This window comes from Pongo abelii, chromosome 3 (genome assembly GCF_028885655.2).
Source record: "Pongo abelii isolate AG06213 chromosome 3, NHGRI_mPonAbe1-v2.0_pri, whole genome shotgun sequence".
NCBI lineage: Eukaryota > Metazoa > Chordata > Mammalia > Primates > Hominidae > Pongo > Pongo abelii.
The window spans coordinates 194,515,356-194,536,681 of NC_071988.2; the positions used below are offsets into that span (position 1 = coordinate 194,515,356).

General features: G+C 35.0%; 1 protein-coding gene across 2 annotated transcripts in view; it reads left to right on the forward strand.

Moving 5' to 3' along the window:
• The window catches only part of GALNTL6 (polypeptide N-acetylgalactosaminyltransferase like 6), a 1,265,432-nt gene that overhangs the window by 472,152 nt on the left and 771,954 nt on the right, over nt 1–21,326 (forward strand). The gene's annotated exons all lie outside the window — the stretch shown is intronic.

Genomic DNA, 21,326 nt, shown 5'->3' on the forward strand with positions numbered 1-21,326 from the left:
TTTTAATGAGTTCCTCTGAGATTGAGGAATAGAGACAATTTTAATTGAAACACCATGAATTGTAACTTTTATGAGGAAACTTTCAGTTTGTATTTGGTTCCTACTAGTAGTATTTTCTTTAGCTCAGTATGAGACCGAACCATATTTGCTCTATCTGCATAGATTTCAATAACAAAAAAAAAGAGTATCAACATTTTTGTGGCTAGTTCTGTAAAGAACCCTTTGTACTTAAATGTAGTTTATCTCTGTTTTCTTGGTTTTACTTATATTTTTTATCTTAAGTAGCAAGCAGCAAGTACGAATTGAATCTCTCCTAGCCCTTAAGTTTGCCCTTGAAGGTCTTATAGCTTAGCTCCTCAGTGAACCTCCATTTCTTCTAATACATTGGCTCTCTGACTAAGTTATATAGTCTTTCCTTTGAAAATATTGATAATTGCAATGAAGTAATTACTATTTTAAAGTACTAGAGCTTCAGATAATATTTTTAAAGTTTAGCTTTTAAACATGTATAAAATGTCTAATACAGTGTAGCATTTGGTGGGATATATATAATATCATGTAACATGATATAAAATATTTATCATATCATATAATAATTTATGTATGTATCTACTAATTTGGAAAGTGGATGCTACACAAAAAAACCTCATGTTATTTTTGACAAATACTAATAATTAATTGTTAACACAAAGACCTTAAACCCACATTAAGAAAACCCACATAAAAAATAAAGGCCTAAAACACACGTAAAAAACAAGCAAGAATAAGAAGAAGAAAGAGAAGGAGAAAAAGAGGAGAATGAAGAGGAGAGCCACACTGCTTATGTAAACATGATAAATCTGAAATTGCAACATCATCCACTTCCAATACCCCCACAAAAAAGGAAGAATAGAAGCTTATCAAACTATTCAAAACATTCAAAAAACAAACCTGTGAGAGCATGAAAATCATTCCAGAATTTTCAGTTGCTTCTAATATAATACATAAAGCTGACAGCCATTAATATCACATGTCCTTTGTTTTGAGAGACTATTATTACTTTCAGATTTTTATATAGTTTTATTGTAAAAGTCTAACAATAACCCCAAAACATAAATTTTCCCCTTAAAGATTAAGAAACTGACATTTTGGGGATTAAAATATGTGGCAAGATAATATGCATTACAAATAAAAGAATAGGAGACAAAAACCAAGTCTTTTGATACTTTATAAATTACACATGGATTTCTTCTCCATCTCATATCAATATTTTGTTTATAATAGTTAAAGATTTTTAAAGACTAATTCTTCACATTATATTTGTTAGTATGATACTAAAAAATAACATTTGAATGCACCAGATTATTATACACTAGTTAGCTCAATTTCTCTCAATATGTAGATTTAGTTTTTCAAATTCTTAAATTCAATGAGAATTTTATGCCTAGAAATATATATCTATAAGATTGATGTAGTGTTTTTCCATGGAGTCTAAAGGCAAAGGCAATTGATGATGGCTAAATAATTGGGTATGCATAAGTTTTCAGGCCATATCACGCTTATCCCGCCCCTGTGCCCCACCCCAGTATTAATTTTATGTACATTTCTCTTCTGGCAACCCCATTCCAAAGCTGTAATATACAAGAGGCTAAAACAAATTCTGCCAAAATTATATTTTAGTAAAAGCAATGGCTATTTTAGGAGAGGAAGCTGAAGTAAAACAATTCATGTATTTAAAAGATAATTACATTAAAAATAACCATAGTTAGGGATGATTTCTAAACCTGTCATCGCATATAAAGACAACTATTTTAGAACAAAATTTTAGAACAGTAGTTCACCAAATTATCTGTTCGAGTTCAACACTCACTCGCACATTCATTGTATAAATTAAAACCCTGTTTAATATAATGGTGATCAGTTCTCTAACTTTCACAAACATGTATTGCGTATCAAGTGTATAGTTTCTAATGGGCACAGTGTTCATCGCAATCATTACACCTCTCAGGTACTTTCATGTAAACTATATTTTTAAAAATATGATTTTGAAGAGATCTGACAATGTTATTTTTCAGAGAAAGAACAACCAATATAATGAGAAATTATAGCATAAAAAAAAACTTCCTGACATCTGCAAACAAGTCTGTTCTTTAAGCAGAAAAAAAGAAAATTATTGAAGGCAAATTTAGTGGCAGTTCACTGACACTTTTGAAACAGAATGACTTCCAAGGTTTCCAAGGTTTCCAGTTGGGGCTAGGTTGGAGTGGTAGAACGCTCAGAAGAATTCGGCGAAAAAGAATACTTCTGAGGTGATAAAACCATCCCAAAAATATTGCATGAATATGGTTATTGATATGCATACTGATACAATCCATAATTTCTGTAAAATTGATTTTCAGTTGCAATTATAGAAAGATTCAGACAAGGAGAATTCCATGAGTGGAACATGAAACTGGGACTAAGCCTGATGAGATTACACACCAGGAAGTGTACTGACATCATGGTTATTTATTTCCTTTCTAAGTCATACAGCTGATAACCTATAGTTATTAGATACCAAAAGGAATGAAGAAAACTTTATAAAACATAGCTGAAAGTAGAAAATGTTGGTATAAAGATAGAAAAGCTATTTGATTAATGTAAAATATAGATATTTCTAATATTGGTGAATTTAGATTTATTAATAGTTATCCTTTAAGAAATTACTCTAATTGAAGGCCTTTCTACATCCCAGGAGGATCTCTTCATTCAAAAATTTTACCAGAATAATAGTTTGCATATTTCAGTTGTCTGTACTCTCTGTATGCCACATTTGTTGGAACAATTGAAAGTTTGTGAGACATGGATCACTAGTAATTTTTCATTCCATTTCTATCGAAATGAGGGAGAAAGAATGTTTATACTTCAGTGGGCAGGTTGAAAGTCTTTTCTGATTCCATAGAAATGTAAATCCAATTATATTTAAAATGAAAATTACATATTACTTATACTTCTTATTATAAAACTTTCATGAGTTATCTTCTTTTATTTCTTTGATATTCTAAGTCGTCCTACTCTCCACTCCACCCCATCTCCAACCACATTGGCCTTGATGAAGAATATGTTTATGTTTTTATCCTTGGATGACAATAGCAAGTGACTTATTTTCTATCCTCTCATTTTTCCTCATGCCCCCATCCTTTTTTTGTGATACCTAGTGAATAAGAATTCACCTTTCTTTTAGCATCATGTGCAATTACATAATAAATGGCATATGCTCTTATAAGGCATTTGTGGTCCCTCATGATGAAATTAAGATGGCAATTGTTATAGAAACTTTTAAATCTGATTATATATGCATTAATGACTCAATACAATGAAAAACCTCAAGTTTGAGAGGATATCATTATTATTAAGTTTATGTATATTTCTTTTCAAGCAAACACCAATAATTATGTCATTAAAGATCTCACTAGAACTAATGAGAATGAGCTAGTTAAACCACAGGAAACACCAGCACTGACCTCTGTTCTGCGTAGTCACTGTGCTGAGCTGGTCGTATTGCCTATGTGGGGAAGAGGTCCAGATGGCTACTTATTCTCATTCTCACTTGCACAGGATATAAAATATTAGCAATACATCTGCATAAATTAAAAATATATTATAAATATATTACTATACAAAACATTTTGCATAAATTAAACTGAAATAGATTAAACACAAGAATGCACATAGTAATCACAGCATAATACATTTCCTTAAACTTACTTTCAACATTTGTGATATCTAAAATCCATGACCATTGCAGGGTCCCTGTTAATACTTAACTACGATCATTTTTTTTTCTTGAACTCATTTAGGATCACAGCCTCTATATTTTCCTTATTATATAGTAAAATGCAATTTCATTCATCTTCTTACAATGCTACAAATAAGAGATTATAAAATTATTTATTTTATTAGTCTTTTACTTCTTTATTGAAAGAAATTGATCAAAAGGTGTGTATCTCCAAATTTTGTCTTTTCTCTTGTAGTTTTCTAATCTTTTTTATTTTGATGCATTTAATCTATTTTGCCCCTTTACCAGTGGCTTCTTTATTTTCTTTATAGTTCTTTTTACTTTCTTTGATAGTTTTTAGTATCAACTTCTCATGCTTCAAATGACATGTAAAATACTTCATTATTGTATTGCCCATTTTCTTAGATGTAGTTAAAAATGTTCAGTCCATGACATTCTGACAGTTTGCGATTTTTACTCAAAGGAAGATGCTAACAGACCAAGTGAGACACATTTGGCAGTAGTGTTCCATTTAGTTTGAGTTAATAAAACAAGGGTGGGGGCAGGGGTATCACTTTGTGAGGAATGCAATGCATGGGAACTAAATCAAGCACTTCTTGGGAATAAATGAGGATGGGGGGGGAGAGAGAAAACAGAAATTCTGTAGTACATAAATTACAGATATTTTAACAGACCAAAAAAACACTTTATCATTAGTCCTTAATGACTGTAAAAACTTTCTAATTTTATCTGTGTAAGCAGAACCCATATTTGCTAATGGTGAATGAAACTAAATAAGATTCAACATGATTAAAATGTTAACGTGTAATATTTAACAGGATTTCTCTTGCATTGTCTCAGACAAGAAATATTTTTCATGATAATTTGGTAACTACAAAATTAGGAAATAAAGCTTTTCAGAAGCCCACATGGAAAGCTGAAAAAAGATAGAATACTAAAATTTCTATACAACATGTATATTTTAAACATAGCCAATTATTGATTTCATTCATAGCAAATTCTTAACATCTATGTGTACATATAGATTTATGTTATCTTTTTAAAATATATAGATTCAGCATGAATATAAACATTTTAACTCTTATTCTAAATAAATATTACATAGTGCTTTTGTTTAATATAAAAATGTGAGCTATCTCCAGGTACTAGGCATATTAGCAAACTATATCTAAAAATGAAGAGCAGGGCATGGTGGCTCATGTCTGTAATCCCAGCACTTTGGGAGGCCGAGGTGGGCAGATCACCTGAGGTCAGGAGTTCAAGACCAGCCTGGCCAACATGGCAAAACTCTTTCTACTAAAAATACAAAAAAATTAGCCAGGCATGGTAGCTGATGCCTGTAATCACAGCTACTGGGGAGGCTGAGGCAGGAGAATCACTTGAACCCAGGAGGTGGAGGTTGCAGTGAGCCAAGATCGCACCACTGCACTCCAGCCTGGGCAACAGAGGGAGACTCCATTTAAGAAAAAAAAAAAAAAGAAGTGCCACAATCAGAAAATTGAGAGTGAGTATTATCAACAATGACTAGTTATTATCCCCGCATGGTTGCACTGTTTTTTTTTAGGTTTTTTTTTTTTTTTTTTGTAACTAGCTAGTTCTGGTTTACTCTATAACCAAATATGTGTAGTTTTAATTTTCTTCAGCTATGTTCTTATTCTTTAATACCGCCTTGCATTTGTAGGTACTGTGCATTTTTCAAATACATTTTTAATTCAGCTCCTCAATCTCACTATACACAACACTCCCCCTCTACCCCACCCCCACACACTCAGGTCTACCCACCACCATTAACACTACCACCAACGGCAACAATAACAAAAATAAACAGAAATATATAGACCATCATTAGTAACAACCTTGCCAAATTAACTAGTAAGTTAATTTTTATACTTTAAAATTTTGTAGGAAGTTTTGTATACACTTATGTTATCTAAAATAATGTTTTATTTTTTCTTTACTATATACATATATATAGCTTTTATTTTTTCTTGCCTTGTATCACTTGACAGTATCAATAGATAGTATCAATACGGTCCAGTTGAATAGAAGTATTGATGAAACATTATTATGTTTCTAACCTCAGGGTGAAAGTGTTCATTATTTCATCAATGATGTATGACATTTGCTGTATTTTCATTCTGGATACCCTTTGTCAGATTCATGAGAATTCCTTTCTATTCCTAGGTTTCTGAAAATTTTCATTAAGAATGTGTATCAGCTCTTACTCCAATGAATATTTTGCCTATATTGAGATAACATTAAGACCTATCTTCTATTCTGTTACTGTGGTGAACTATGTATTTATTGATATTGAATGTTAAGCCAACATTGTATTTTTGGAATAAATCTCTATTGGTCATGATATATTATATTTTAAAATATTGGTAGATTAAATTTGCTAATTTTTTTATTATACTTTAAGTTTTAGGGTACATGTGCACAACGTGCAGGTTTGTTACATATATATACATGAGCGATGTTGGTGTGCTGCACCCATTAACTCATCATTTAAATACCCCTCCCCCACTTCCCCCACCCCACAACAGGTCCTGGTGTGTGATGTTCCCCTTCCTGTGTCCATGTGTTCTAATTGTTCAATTACCACCTATGAGTGAGAACATGTGGTGTTTGGGTTTTTGTCCTTGTGATAGTTTGCTGAGAATGATGGTTTCCAGCTTCATCCATGTCCCTACAAAGGACATGAACTTATCATTTTTTCTGGCTGCATAGTATTCCATGGTGTATATGTGCCACATTTTCTTAATCCAGTCTATCATTGTTGGACATTTGGCTTGGTTCCAAGTCTTTGCTCTTGTGAATAGTGCCACAATAAACATACGTGTGCATGTGTCTTTATAGCAGCATGATTTATAATCCTTTGGGTATATACCCAGTAATGGGATGGCTGGATCGAATGGTATTTCTAGTTCTAGATCCCTGAGGAATCGCTACACTGACTTCCACAATGGTTGAACTAGTTTACAGTCCCACCAACAGTGTAAAAGCGTTCCTGCTTCTCCACATCCTCTCCAGCACCTGTATGTTTCCTGACTTTTTAATGATCGCCATTCTAACTGGTTTGAGATGGTGTCACATTGTGGTTTTGATTTGCATTTCTGTGATGGCCAGTAATGATGAGCATTTTTTCATGTATCTTTTGGCTGCATGTCTTCTTTTGAGAAGCGTCTGTTCATATCCTTCGCCCACTTGTTGATGGGGTTGTTTGTTTTTTTCTTGTAAGTTTGTTTGAGTTCTTTGTAGATTCTGGATATTAGCCCCTTGTCAGATGAGTAGATTGCAAAATTTTTCTCCCGTTCTGTAGGTTGCCTGTTCACTCTGATGGTAGTTTCTTTTGCTGGGCAGAAGCTCTTTAGGTTAATTAGATCCCATTTGTCAATTTTGGCTTTTGTTGCCATTGCTTTTGGTGTTTTAGACATGAAGTCCTTGCCCATGCCTATGTCCTGGATGGTATTGCCTAGGTATTCTTCTAGGGTTTTTATGGTTTTACATCTAACATGTAAGTCTTTAATCCATCTTGAATTAATTTTTATATAAGGTGTAAGGAAGGGATCCAGTTTCAGCTTTCTACATATGGCTAGCCAGTTTTCCCAGCACTGTTTATTAAATAGGGAATCCTTTCCCCATTTCTTGTTTTTGTCAGGTTTGTCAAAGATCAGATAATTGTAGATATGTGGCATTATTTCTGAGGGCTCTGTTTTGTTCCATTGGTCTATATCTCTGTTTTGGTACCAGTACCATGATGTTTTGGTTTCTGTAGCCTTGTAGTATAGTTTGAAGTCAGATAGCATGATGCCTCCAGCTTTGTTCTTTTGGCTTAGGATTGACTTGGCGATGCGGGCTCTTTTTTGGTTCCATATGAACTTTAAAGTAGTTTTTTCCAATTCTGTGAAGAAAGTCATTGGTAGCTTGATGGGGATGGCATTGGATCTATAAATTACCTTGGGCAGTATGGCCATTTTTATGATATTGATTCTTCCTACCCATGAGCATGGAATGTTCTTCCATTTTTTTTTATCCTCTTTTATTTCATAGAGCAGTGGTTTGTAGTTCTCCTTGAATAGGTCCTTCACATCCCTTGTAAGTTGGATTTCTAGGTGTTTTATTCCCTTGGAAGCAATTGTGAATGGGAGTTCACTCATGATTTGGCTCTCTGTTTGTCTGTTATTGGTGTATAAGAATGCTTGTGATTTTTGCACATTGATTTTGTATCCTGAGACTTTGCTGATGTTGCTTATCAGCTTAAGGAGGTTTTGGGCTGAGACGATGGGGTTTTCTAGATATACAATCATGTCATCTACAAAGAGGGACAATTTGACTTCCTCTTTTCCTAATTGAATACCCTTTATTTCTTTCTCCTGCCTGATTGCCCTGGCCAGAACTTCCAACACTATGGTGAAGAGGAGTGGTGAGAGAGGGAATCCCTGTCTTGTGCCAGTATTAAAAGGGAATGCTTCCAGTTTTTGCCCATTCAGTATGATATTGGCTGTGGGTTTGTCATAAATAGCTCTTATTATTTTGAGATACGTCCCATCAATATCTAATTTACTGAGAATTTTTAGCATGAAGGGCTGTTGAATTTTGTCAAAGGCCTTTTCTGCATCTGTTGAGATAATCATGTGGTTTTTGTCATTGGTTCTGTTTATATGCTGGATTACATTTATTGATTTGCGTAAGATGAACCAGCCTTGCATCCCAGGGATGAAGCCCACTTGATCATGGTGGATAAGCTTTTTGATGTGCTACAGCATTCGGTTTGCCAGTTTTTTACTGAGGATTTTTGCATTGATGTTCATCAGGGATATTGATCTAAAATTATCTTTTTTTGTTGTGTCTCTGCCAGGCTTTGGTATCAGGATGATGCTGGCCTCATAAAGTGAGTTAGGGAAGATTCCCTCTTTTTCTATTGATTGGAATAGTTTCAGAAGGAATGATACCAGCTCCTCCTTGTATCTCTGGTAGAATTCGGCTGTGAATCCATCTGGTCCTGGACTTTTTTTGGTTGGTAAGCTATTAATTATTGCCTCAATTTCAGAGTCTGTTATTGGTCTATTCAGAGATTCAACTTCTTCCTGGTTTAGTCTTGGGAGGGTGTATGTGTCGAGGAATTTATCCATTTCTTCTAGATTTTCTAGTTTATTTGTGTAGAGGTGTTTATAGTATTCTCTGATGGTAGTCTGCATTTCTGTGGGATTGGTGGTGATATCCCCTTTATCATTTTTTGTTGCGTCTATTTGATTATTCTCTCTTTTCTTCTTTATTAGTCTTGGTAGTGGTCTATCAATTTTGTTGATCTTTTCAAAAAACCAGCTCCTGGATTCATTGATTTTTTGAAGGGTTTTTTGTATCCCTATTTCCTTCAGTTCTGCTCTTAACTTAGTCATTTCTTGCCTTCTACTAGCTTTTGAATGTGTTTGCTCTTGCTTCTCTAGTTCTTTTAATTGTGATGTTAGGGTGTCAATTTTAGATCTTTCCTCCTTTCTCTTGTGGGCATTTAGTGCTATAAATTTCCCTCTACACACTGCTTTGAATGTGTCCCAGAGATTCTGGTACATTGTGTCTTTGTTCTCATTGGTTTCAAAGAACATCTTTATTTCTGCCTTCATTTCATTATGTACCCAGTAGTCATTCAGGGACGTTGGTTCAGTTTCCATGTAGTTGAGCAGTTTTGAGTGAGTATCTTAATCCTGAGTTCTAGTTTGATTGCACTGTGGTCTGAGAGACAGTTTGTTATAATTTCTGTTCTTTTACATTTGCTGAGGAGTGCTTTACTTCCAACTATGTGGTCAGTTTTGGAATAGGTATGGTGTGGTGCTGAGAATAATATATATTCTTTTGATTTGGGGTGGAGAGTTGTGTAGATGTCTATTAGGTCCGCTTGGTGCAGAGTTGAGTTCAATTTCTGGATATCCTTGTTAACTTTGTCTCGTTGATCTGTCTAATGTTGACAGTGGGGTGTTAAAGTCTCCTATTATTATTGTGTGGGAGTCTAAGTCTCTTTGTAGGTCTCTAAGGACTTGCTTTATGAATCTGGGTGCTCCTGTATTGGGTGCATATATATTTAGGATAGTTAGCTCTTCTTGTTGAATTGATCCCTTTACCATTATGTAATGGCCTTCTTTGTCTCTTTTGATCTTTGTTGGTTTAAAGTCTGTCTTATCAGAGACTAGGATTGCAACTCCTGCCTTTTTTTTGTTTTCCATTTGCTTGGTAGATCTTCCTTCATCCCTTTATTTTGAGCCTATGTGTGTCTCTGCGTGTGAGATGGGTTTCCTGAATACAGCACACTGATGGGTCTTGACTCTTTATCCAATTTGCTAGTCTGTGTCTTTTAATTGGAGCATTTAGCCCATTTACATTTAAGGTGAATATTGTTATGTGTGAATTTGATCCTGTCATTATGATGTTAACTGGTTATTTTGCTCGTTAGTTGATGCGGTTTCTTCCTCGCATCGATGGTCTTTACAATTTGGCATGTTTTTGCAGTGGCTGCTACCGGTTGTTCCTTTCCATATTTAGTGCTTCCTTCAGGAGCTCTTTTAGGGCAGGCCTGGTGGTGACAAAATCTCTCAGCATTTGCTTGTCTATAAAGGATTTTATTTCTCCTTCACTTATGAAGCTCAGTTTGGCTGGATATGAAATTCTGAGTTGAAAATTCTTTTCTTTGAGAATGGTGAATATTGGCCCCCACTCTCCTCTGGCTTGTAGAGTTTCTGCAGAGATCCGCTGTTAGTCTGATGGGCTTCCCTTTGTGGGTAACCCGAGCTTTCTCTCTGGCTGCCCTTAACATTTTTTCCTTCATTTCAGCTTTGGTGAATCTGACAATTATGTTTCTTGGAGTTGCTCTTCTCAAGGAGTATCTTTGTGGCTTTCTCTGTATTTCCTGAATTTGAATGTTGGCCTGCCTTGCTAGATTGGGGAAGTTCTCCTGTATAATATCCTGCAGAGTGTTTTCCACTTGGTTCCATTCTCCCTGTCACTTTCAGATATACCAATCAGACGTAGATTTGGTGTTTTCACATAGTCCCATATTTCTTGGAGGCTTTGTTCGTTTCTGTTTATTCTTTTTTCTCTAAACTTCTCTTCTCACTTCATTTCATTCATTTGATCTTCCATCACTGATACCCTTTCTTCCAGTTGATCAAATCAGCTACTGAGGTATGCGCATTCGTCACATAGTTCTTGTGCTGTGGTTTTCAGCTCCATCAGGTCCTTTAAGGACTTCTCTGCATTGGTTATTGTAGTTAGCTATTTGTCTAATCTTTTTTCAAGGCTTTTAAACTTCTTTGCCATGGGTTCGAACTTCCACCTTTAGCTCAGAGTAGTTTGATCGTCTGAAGCCTTCTTCTCTCAACTCGTCAAAGTCATTCTCCGTCCAGCTTTGTTCCATTGCTGGTGAGGAGCTGTGTTCCTTTGGAGGAGGAGAGGTGCTCTGATTTTTAGAATTTTCAGTTTTTCCGCTCTGTTTTTTCCCCATCTTTGTGGTTTTATCTACCTTTGATCTTTGATGATGGTGACGTACAGATGGGGTTTTGGTGTGGATGTCCTTTCTGTTTGTTAGTTTTCCTTCTAATAGTCAGGACCCTCAGCTGCAGGTCTGTTGGAGTTTGCCGGAAGTCCACTCCAGACCCTGTTTGCCTGGGTATCAGCAGCGGAGGCTGCAGAACAGCGGATATTGGTGAACAGCAAATGTTGCTGCCTGAATGTTCCTCTAGAAGTTTTGTCTCACAGGAGTACCTGGCCGTGTGAGGTGTCAGTCTGTCCCTACTGGGGGGTGCCTCCCAGTTAGGCTACTCGGGGGTCAGGGACCCACTTGAGGAGGCAGTCTGTCTGTTCTCAGATCTCCAGCTGTGTTGCTGGGAGAACCACTACTCTCTTCAAAGCTGTCAGACAGGGACATTTAAGTCTGCAGAGGTTTGTGCTGCCTTTTATTTGGCTATGCCTTGCCCCCAGAGGTGGAGTCTACTGAGGCAGGCAGGCCTCCTTGAGCTGCGTTGGGCTCCACCCAGTTCAAGATTCCCGGCCCCTTTGTTTACCTACTCAAGCCTTGGCAATGGCGGGCACCCCTCCCCCAGCCTCGCTGCCGCCTTGCAGTTTGATCTCAGACTGCTGTGCTAGCAATGAGCAAGGCTCCGCGGGCGTAGGACCCTCTGAGCCAGGTATGGGATGTAATCTCCTGGTGTGCTGTTTGCTAAAACCGTCAGAAAAGTGCAGTATTAGGGTGGGAGTTACCCGATTTTCCAGGTGCCATCTGTCACCCCTTTCCTTGGCTAGGAAAGGGAATTCCCTGACCCCTTGCACTTCCCAGGTGAGGCGATGCCTCGCCCTGTTTTGGCTCAGGCTCGGTGCACTGCCCCCACTGTCCTGCTCCCACTGTCCGACAATCCCCAGTGAGATGCACCCAGTACCTCAGTTGGAAATGCAGAAATCATTTGTCTTGTGCTTTGCTCATGCTGGGAGCTGTAGACTGGAGCTGTTCCTATTAGGCCATCTTGGCTCCACCCCTCCTTGCTAATATTTTTTAAGGATTTCTCTACCTATCCTCATGAGAGACATAAATCTGTGGTATTCCTTTCTCACAATGCTCTTACCTGGCTTTGATATCAGATCCATGCTGGCAAGAAAATAAAAATAAGTTCCTCTGTTTTCTAAAAAATTTATATAAGAATATTACTATTTCTTACTTTAATGTCAGAAAAATTCACCAGAGTGTTCACCTGGGCCTGGAGTTTTCAACTTTTAAAAATAGATATAGGACTATTTTGATATTAAATTTCTTCTTGTAAATCTTGGTAACTTTTTTTTTTTAAGAAGGAATCTATTCATTTAAGTTTGGCTGTTTGTTTTCTATATGTCTCATTTGTTATATAATCCTTGATTCATCCTTTTTCTGCTTTTTGTTACACAGACAGGATTTTTATTACTTCATTTCTCTTTATTGTTAGGTTTTATATTAAACATTCTTGTGCTACTTTTTAAAATTTTATTTATTTATTTTTATTTTTTTGAGATGGAGTCTCACTCTGTCACCCAGGCTGGAGTGCAGTGGTGCGATTTTGGCTCACTACAACCTCTGTCGCCCAGGTTCAAGCGATTCTCCTGCCTCAGCCTCCTGAGTAACTGGAATTACAGGTGCCTGCCACTGTGCCCAGCTAATTTTTGAAGTTTTTGTAGAGATGGGGTTTCACCATCTTGGCCAGGCTGGTCTTGAACTCCTGACCTTGTGATCCACCTGTCTCAGCCTCCCAAAGTGCTGGGATTACAGACGTGAGCCACAGCACCCGGCATTACCCTAGAGATGTCAGTATGGATTATTAACTTACTAGACCTCACTCTAATTAAGATGTACTACTTCCAGAATAAGGCAACCCCAACAATTTACTACCTTCCTGGTTATGTCTCTTACTACTCCACCTTATAAAAACCACACTCTTGCCATACCAAACCCTAGTTGGGATTCCTAATCTCCCTATATGTACTCACCTCTCAGTATCATGTCTGTGACACTTGTTTTCTGCCTGCCTACCTGTTGCCTTTAAAAAAGTAAATTGTATTGTGTATATTTAAGGCTCACAATATAATGTTATGGGATACACACAGATTGTAAAGTTATTACTATAGTGAAGCAGATTAACATATGTATTATCTCAGTTACTTTTGTTTGTGTGACAACAGCAGATAAAATCTACTGATTTTACAAAACTCCCTAATACAATACCATTTTATTACCTTAATCCTTATGTACATTAGAGCTCTAAACTTGTTTATCTTACATATATGCTATTTTATATCTTTTGACTTACATCTCCCCATTTCCAAACCGCCCTCACTCCCCTGCCCCTGCCCAAGAATGAAACAGTAGTTACTGTCTGTTTATGGGTCCCATCTCATTTTGATAAATCCTTTGTCTGCCTTATAGTACAAAGTGCGTTGATTCATTTCTCCATTCATTTCACAGGGGAACAAGTCACTATGCTAATGATTTCTCACCCAAAGACATAAAGACACATTCCCAGCTCTCAATGCTCCTAGATTATTAAAATATGTTTTAAATCACAATATTCTGGGGGTTTTTCTCTCAAACTTGATATCAAAGTTAATAACTGTGGTGTTCATATTTCATCCCCAGACCTTGTCACAGAGTAGGTGCTTAATATGTGCTTTTGAATAAATACATGAATATCTTTCTTCATTTCCCCTGAGTAATAAGCCCAAATTCTTAGCACCTCATTTTCGTGTGGCACTCATAAAATATGTGTGGCGTTCCTGTTATGTGGTAGTCACTCTTGTTGCTGCTGGAGACATTACGATGAAGATCAAAAGTTCCTGCTTCTGTGGAGCATACATCCCAATGGGAACATTAGTTGGTTAATAGGTGAAAACATAAACGTAGAATAGTAAGTAGTATATGGGGAAAAAAAAGCAAATTTGGGAAATAGGTCCTGATGTCCTGGGTATGCTGGTTTGTGTTAATTATGAAAACTCTCTCCAAAAAATCATATTTGAGCAGAGATCTGACTATAAAAATTCTTGAGTGTTTCAACTGCTTATTGCTCAAAATTCCTCAGAAAAAGTGTAAAAACACTGATTTATGTTTTTCTTGTATTCTAGTTACTTGTAAGAAATACTTAAAATACTTTAAAGTGTCACTAGCAGGGTTTTTTTCCCCCTCACATAAACCTACTTTATCTCTCAGTATTCCATCTTATGAGATCTCTATTTAGATAGATTTATTATGTTCCAAACAGGATTTTCAAAAGTCCTGTCTGTACAAATTCATTCACCCCCATTTCTTCTTATGTAAAGTCTCCCTAGCCCCATACTTAACACAAAAACTATTTTAATTCTCTACTCTTCTTCCAATTTGAGCTGAAATCTCACTTTTTCTAGTTGCAGTTTCCAGTTTATAAAAAGTTCATTAGTTTGCCACAATTTTGAAACTCTTCTAGGTCTTATTGTTTAGTTCATTCAATTCCACAAATAGTTACCATATCACAATTGCTGTTTTATAAGTTTTCCCTATATCTTTTCAACTATAGAATATCTCTAGCTGTTTCAGGCCTGGGGTTATACTATCCATATTTTCAATTTCCCTACCCAGTGGTGCATATAGTAGACAATCAATAAACATATCAAAAATTGGTAGGCATGCCAATGTACAAGACTGCCATACTAAATAAAATGTCATTTAGCCGGGGGGAAAAATGCCAGGTAGGCAATGAGAAAATTAACATAAATTTCATGTTAAGTATCTATTATCTGCCTTAAGTATACATAGTATCAAAGACATATTTGTAAGACAGCAATTTTTCTGCTTAATACTTATACATTTAAATATAATATTTAATTTGTATATTTTGATTATTTAAAATATCTCGCATACCTTTCATACTAATTTGAACATAGCAGATGGTATACTAATTCTCATATTTAAAGAAAGATGCTGTATTGATTTTACATTTGATAATAGTAAATTATATTATAAATTTTAGTGTCGAAATAGGTGTAGCAATAGAGAAATAACCACTGTTAAAACCTCTGAATATTATCATAAATATTCAAACATACAATTTTTTTTTGTTTAGACTCTTCTGCTTTATTTTGTTTTGTTGTTTGCAAGAGCAATGTAAAACTGTATGAGACAATATAGACCATGAGGCTCTACCTATTAGAACTTAAGATGAGTTGATAGAATTTGCAGTAAAAACTGCTGGCTTTGTGTATAAAAACATACCATTTTAAATCCTATTCTCACAACTGCAAAGAAGGAATGTCTAGTATGCCATAATTGGTGACTCACAAGTTTTGTTTTATACCTTTAGGGAATCATTCATTCATTTAAAAAGCTTTATCTCATGAGATTCATCACTGTGAACACCAAATTGATGTACAAATAAAATAAATTTCCCTTTAATTGACAGATGTTCTAATGAATGTGTAGCTTTAAATTTTTATTTTGTAGTCTTAGAAGTGACAGAATCTAAAGGTTCAGCACTAAAAATATCTGTACAAACATTTTTTAAAAGAAGCTTCGGGTGGATGTATACATTTTACTTAGGGCATATGAATTTGAAAATAAAAATATGTTGGCCGGGCGTGGTGGCTCATGCCTGTAATCTCAGCACTTTGAGAGGCCAAGCTGGGAAAGTAACCTGAGGCCAGAAGTTCGAGACCAACCTGGCTAACATGGTGAAACCCTGTCTCTACTAAAAATACAAAAATTAGCTGGGCATGGTGGCAGGTGCCTGTAATCCCAGCTACTCGGGAGGCTGAAGCAGGAGAATTGCTTGAACTTGGGAGGTGGAGCTTGCAGTGAGCCGAGATCGCGCCACTGCACTCCAGCCTGGGTGACAGAGCGAGATTCCGTCTCAAATAAATAAATAAATAAATAAATAAATGTTGAAGAAAGGAAAGGCTACTTTACAGTACAATTTTCTTTTTTTATTATTTCCATAGTTTTGGGAAAACAGGTGGTGTTTGTTTACAGGGATAAATTTTTTAGTGGTGACTTCTGAGATTTGGTTGTACCCATCAGCTAAGCAGTGTACACTGAACCCAATGTGTAGTCTTTTACCCTTTACCCTGGTAGCTTTACCCCTGAGTGCCCAGGGTCCATAATATTATTCTTATGCCTTTGTGTCCTCATATCATAGCTCCCACTTACAAGTGAGAACATATGATGTTTGGTTTTCCATTCCTGAGTTACTTCACTTAAAATGATGGTCTACAGCTCCATCCAGGTTGCTACAAATGCCATTATTTCATTCCTGTTTTTGGCTGAGTAGTATTCCATGGTATATATGTGCCACATTTTCTTTATACACTCATTGGTTAATGAGCATTTAGGCTGGTTCCGTATTTTTGCAATTGCGAATTGTGCTGTTATAAACATGCATATGTAAGTGTCTTTTTCTTACGATGACTTCTTTCCCTCTGAGTAGATACCCAGTAGTGGGCTTGTGAATCAAATGATAGTTCTACTTGTAGTTCTTTAAATATTTTCCATACTGTTTTCCATAGTGATTGTACTAGTTTACATTCCCACCAGCTGTGTAAAAGTGTTCCTCTTTAATCACATCCACACTAACATCCACTATTTTTTGATTTTTAAATTGTGGCCATTCTCACAGGAGTAAGATGGTATCACATTATGGTTTTAATTTGGATTTCGTTCATAATTAGTGATGTTGAGCACTTTTTCATATGTTTGATTCTGGATGTTAGTCCTTTGTCAGACACATAGTTTGTGAAGATGTTTTCCCACTCTGTTGGTTGTCTGTTTACTCTGCTGATTATATCTTTTGCTACACAGAAACTTTTGAGTTTAATGAAGTCCCATCTATTTATCTTTGTTTTTCTTGCATTTGCTTTGGAGTTCTTGGTCATTACGTCTTTGCCTAAGCCAATGTCTAGAAGGGTTTTTCTGATTTTATCTTCTAGAATTTTTATGAATTTAGGTCTAAGATTTAAGTTTTTGATCCATCTTGAATCGATTTTTGTATAAATTGAGAGGTGAGGATCCAATTTTGTTCTTCTGTATGTGGCTTGCCAATTATTCCAGCACGATTTGTTGAATAGGATGTCCTTTCTCCACTTTGTGTTTTTGTTTGCTTTGTCAAAAATCAGTTGGCTATAAGTATTTGCCTTTATTTCTGGGCTCTCTATTCTGTTCCAGTGGTGTACATGCCTCTTTTTATACCAGTACCATGCTGTTTTGATAACTATAGCCTTGTAGTATAATTTGAAGTCAGGTAATGTGATGCCTCCAGATTTGTTCTTTTTTCTTAGTCTTGCTTTGGTTATGTGGGATCTTTTTTAGTTCCATATGAATTTTAGGATTGCTTTTTCTAGTTCTGTGAAGAATTATGATAGCACTTTGATTGGAATTGCATTAAATGTATAGATTACTTTTGGTAGTATGGTCATTTTCACAATATTGATTCTACCCATCCATGAGCATGGGATGTGTTTAATTTTTTTGTTTGTTTGTTTGTTTACAGCTCTTGTAACAGTGGTTAAGTTGTTGACTTGATTCTCAGCTTAGTCACCGTTGGTACATAGCAGTGTTACTGATTTGTAGGCATCGATTTTGTATACTGAAACTTTACTGAATTAATTTACCAGTAAATGAACTTTTACTGGTAAATGAATTCAGTAAACTAGTAAACTAGGAGCTTTTTGGATGAGTCTTTAGGGTTTTCACGGTACATGATTATATCATTGGTGAACCATGACAGTTTGACTTCCTTTTTACCAATTTGGATGCCCCTTATTTCTTTCTCTTGTCTGATTGCCCTGGCTAGGACTTCCAGGACTATGTTGAAAAGAAGTGGTGAAAGTGGGCATCCTTGTTTTGTTCCAGTTCTCGGGCGAATGCTGTGAACTCCCTCCTGCCCCATTCAATATAATGTTGCCTGTGGGTTTGTCATAAATGGCTTTTATTACCTTGAGGTATGTCCCTTCTATGCCAATTTTACTGAGAGTTTTCATCATAAAGGGGTGCTGGATTTTGTCAGATGCTTTTTCTGCATCTATTGAGATAATCATATGATTTTTGTTTTTAATTCTGTATATGTGGTATATCACATTTATTGACTTGCACCTGGCATAAAATTTTCTTTTTAAATAGGATTTATGGAATGACATAGATCTAGTTAAAACCAGAGACTGTATAAGTCCAAGAGACCTTACGGCAAATTTTGTCATTAATGGAAGAAAGATTTATGTCTTTTAAACATTTCCCCATGTTATATGGCTAATTTCTAACTATGGAAGTGCTAGTGAACATTAGTCTCTCTTTTATTTACTTACATGTAACTTAGGTAGCACAATGTTTATTTCAAGGCGTAACTGTGTTGGGTTAAAAATTTATATGAAGTAATTTAACACAATACTTTGTATATCATGGATGCTCAATAACTAGCTGTTATATACATGAAATTTTTCACTGATTTATTTTCCATTTACGTTGAAAAGTAATAAATGACATTTTCTCCTAAGAAATCAAACAGGGAAGCAAAGAAGATGAAGTTTTGTTTTTTGTTTTTTGTTTTGGTTTTTTGAGACCAAATGTCATTTAAACATTTTTGTTTCTTTTCCTTTGATTGGAGAGGTTTTCAGTCTGCTTTTTGAGAATACAATTTCTTATCGATCCCCAGCCGTTTGATCTTGGCTGTCAGGGCTATTGAATTTAAGGGCAGTAGTAGTAAGAAACTAAGAAAAGAAAGATGCTTTTTTTTTTGAGGAATCACTGATATGGAAACCAAATTTTCTAACAAAATCTTGAATTCTAGTAATACAAAATGAATAACATGTTTGTAAATCAAGGTTACTAAAGTGAAAAATATAAAAATCTCTAAAGATTTTTAAAAAGTGTTTTTAAAATCATATTAATGAATAAAGACCTTGTTTTCAAGGGTACTAGAAATATTCTTTCTTAAATGATGAGTTATAAATACATATTATTAGACACTCAAACACATATACACACAAATACATATTAATTACTCAGCTTAAATCTGTAATACTTAACAGCAATTGTATTAAAGTCAATACCATGGTAAATGCCTGTTAATAATTATTTATTGTTAACTATATAATTAGATAAGAAATCATGAGTTATGAAGAAAGAGGAGGCAAAAATATTATTATTTGAAATAAACATTGTGTATCTGTAAAACACTAGTTTTTAAAAATTATTTAAAAAATAGTTCAATTTGGTGACTGAATAAGAAGTATAAAAATAAATAAATTTAGTGTATGCTATTTAGAAAAATGTAATGAAAGAAAGGATACTACAAACAATACAATGAAGATAAAACACAACTACAAAAGTTTACCAAAAATTGCATAGGACTAAAAGAATGAAAATTGTATAAAACGCCACTGAGGTCCAAAGGTAGAACACTTGAAAAATAGCTGATATATATAAAAATATCAATTATATAAGGATGAACCAGAAAATCTAATGTAATCTAAAAAACAAAATCCAGAAAGGCCAGTTTATTAAATCATTCACACAGAAAAATAAACATGTTATTAGTTGGAAAAAGAATGCAGTAAGAAATGGCTTTGCATATATTAAAAGGGGTTACTAATGATGTTTCCAATGCAAGCATTGGCATAACAGTGAAATGCCATGATAATGTTTAAATATGCATGAGCAAGTGTACAAAATTTTGTACGTAGCATTTTAAAACAGGGAAGAAAAAAGCAAATTACTCAATAATTTTTTTGTTTTTTAGTATGACAGGGTCTTGTTCTGTCACCCATGCTGGAATGCGGTGGCCCAATCTTGGCTTACTGCAACCTCTGCCTTCTGGGTTCAAGTGATTTTCATTCCTCAGCCTCCCCAGTAGCTGAGATTGCAGGTGTGTGCCACCACGCCTGGCTAATTTTTGTATTTTTAGTAGAGACGGCATTTCGCCAGGTTGGCCAGGCTGGTCTCAAACTCCTGGCCTCAGGTGATCAGCCTGCCTTGGCCTCCCAAAGTGCTGGGATTATAGACCTGAGCCACTATGACCAGCCTCAATAAATAGTATTTCTATAACTGCCTGAACATTTGCTTTGAAAAAAATAAAAATTATATTTATCTCACTTCTCACACCAAAACATATTCCAGATGTTTCAAAAATTTTAATAGATAAAAACAGAATGTTGGTAAAACTCTGAGTTTTTAAATAGATACTAAAAATGATATTAGACTAGGGAAGGCCTTCTTTGTAAATATATAAAATATGAAATGAGAAATTATAAAAGAAAAAAATAAAATCATCTGGATGGAAAAAATTAATTAGATTTAATAAAATAAAATATTTGCAACATATGTAATTAAGAAAAATATAATAAATATAGTATGTAAAAAACAAAAACTGTTTTTAAAAATGCTTGAACAATCATTTCACAATGAAGGAAATACAAATGATAAAGATATAAGAAATTACTAATTCATAGTAATCAAGAAATGTCAAATTAAAATATGAGGAATATATATTTTACTGATGAAGCTGAAAATTTACAGTATGTCTCAGGATGTGTCACAACTGTTATACGTACTTAAAAGAGATCTCAGTAATTCCATTTCTAGGAATTTATGCTTCCCCTTCAAAAATGCACAACTGTGAAAAGCAAAGATGTTCATTGTTTGTAATGGGAAAATTAGAAATAATAGTATATTTTCAGTGGAATGGTGTAAATTGGAATACAATCAAATAACATCAACTATTGGAAGTAAATAAAAAGTATACAATTATTCTGGAAAAAGCCAAATTACAAATCAGTATGTGTATTAAAATCTGCATACAAGTATTAATAAACATACACTAAAAATCTTGGCAGTGGTTCTCTCTGCAATGTGAGATTACACTTTCTACTTCTGTGTGGTTTGCTTTTTATATTGAGTATATTTCATTTACTTAAAGGCAATTAAAATAATATAATAAAATCTTAGTACTAGCTCCTTCTGCAGAGCACAGCAATAGGTGATGATACACATTCCAGTCTTCATATCTGTTCTAGAAGATTAAATGGCTTTTATAGAGATGATAATCTC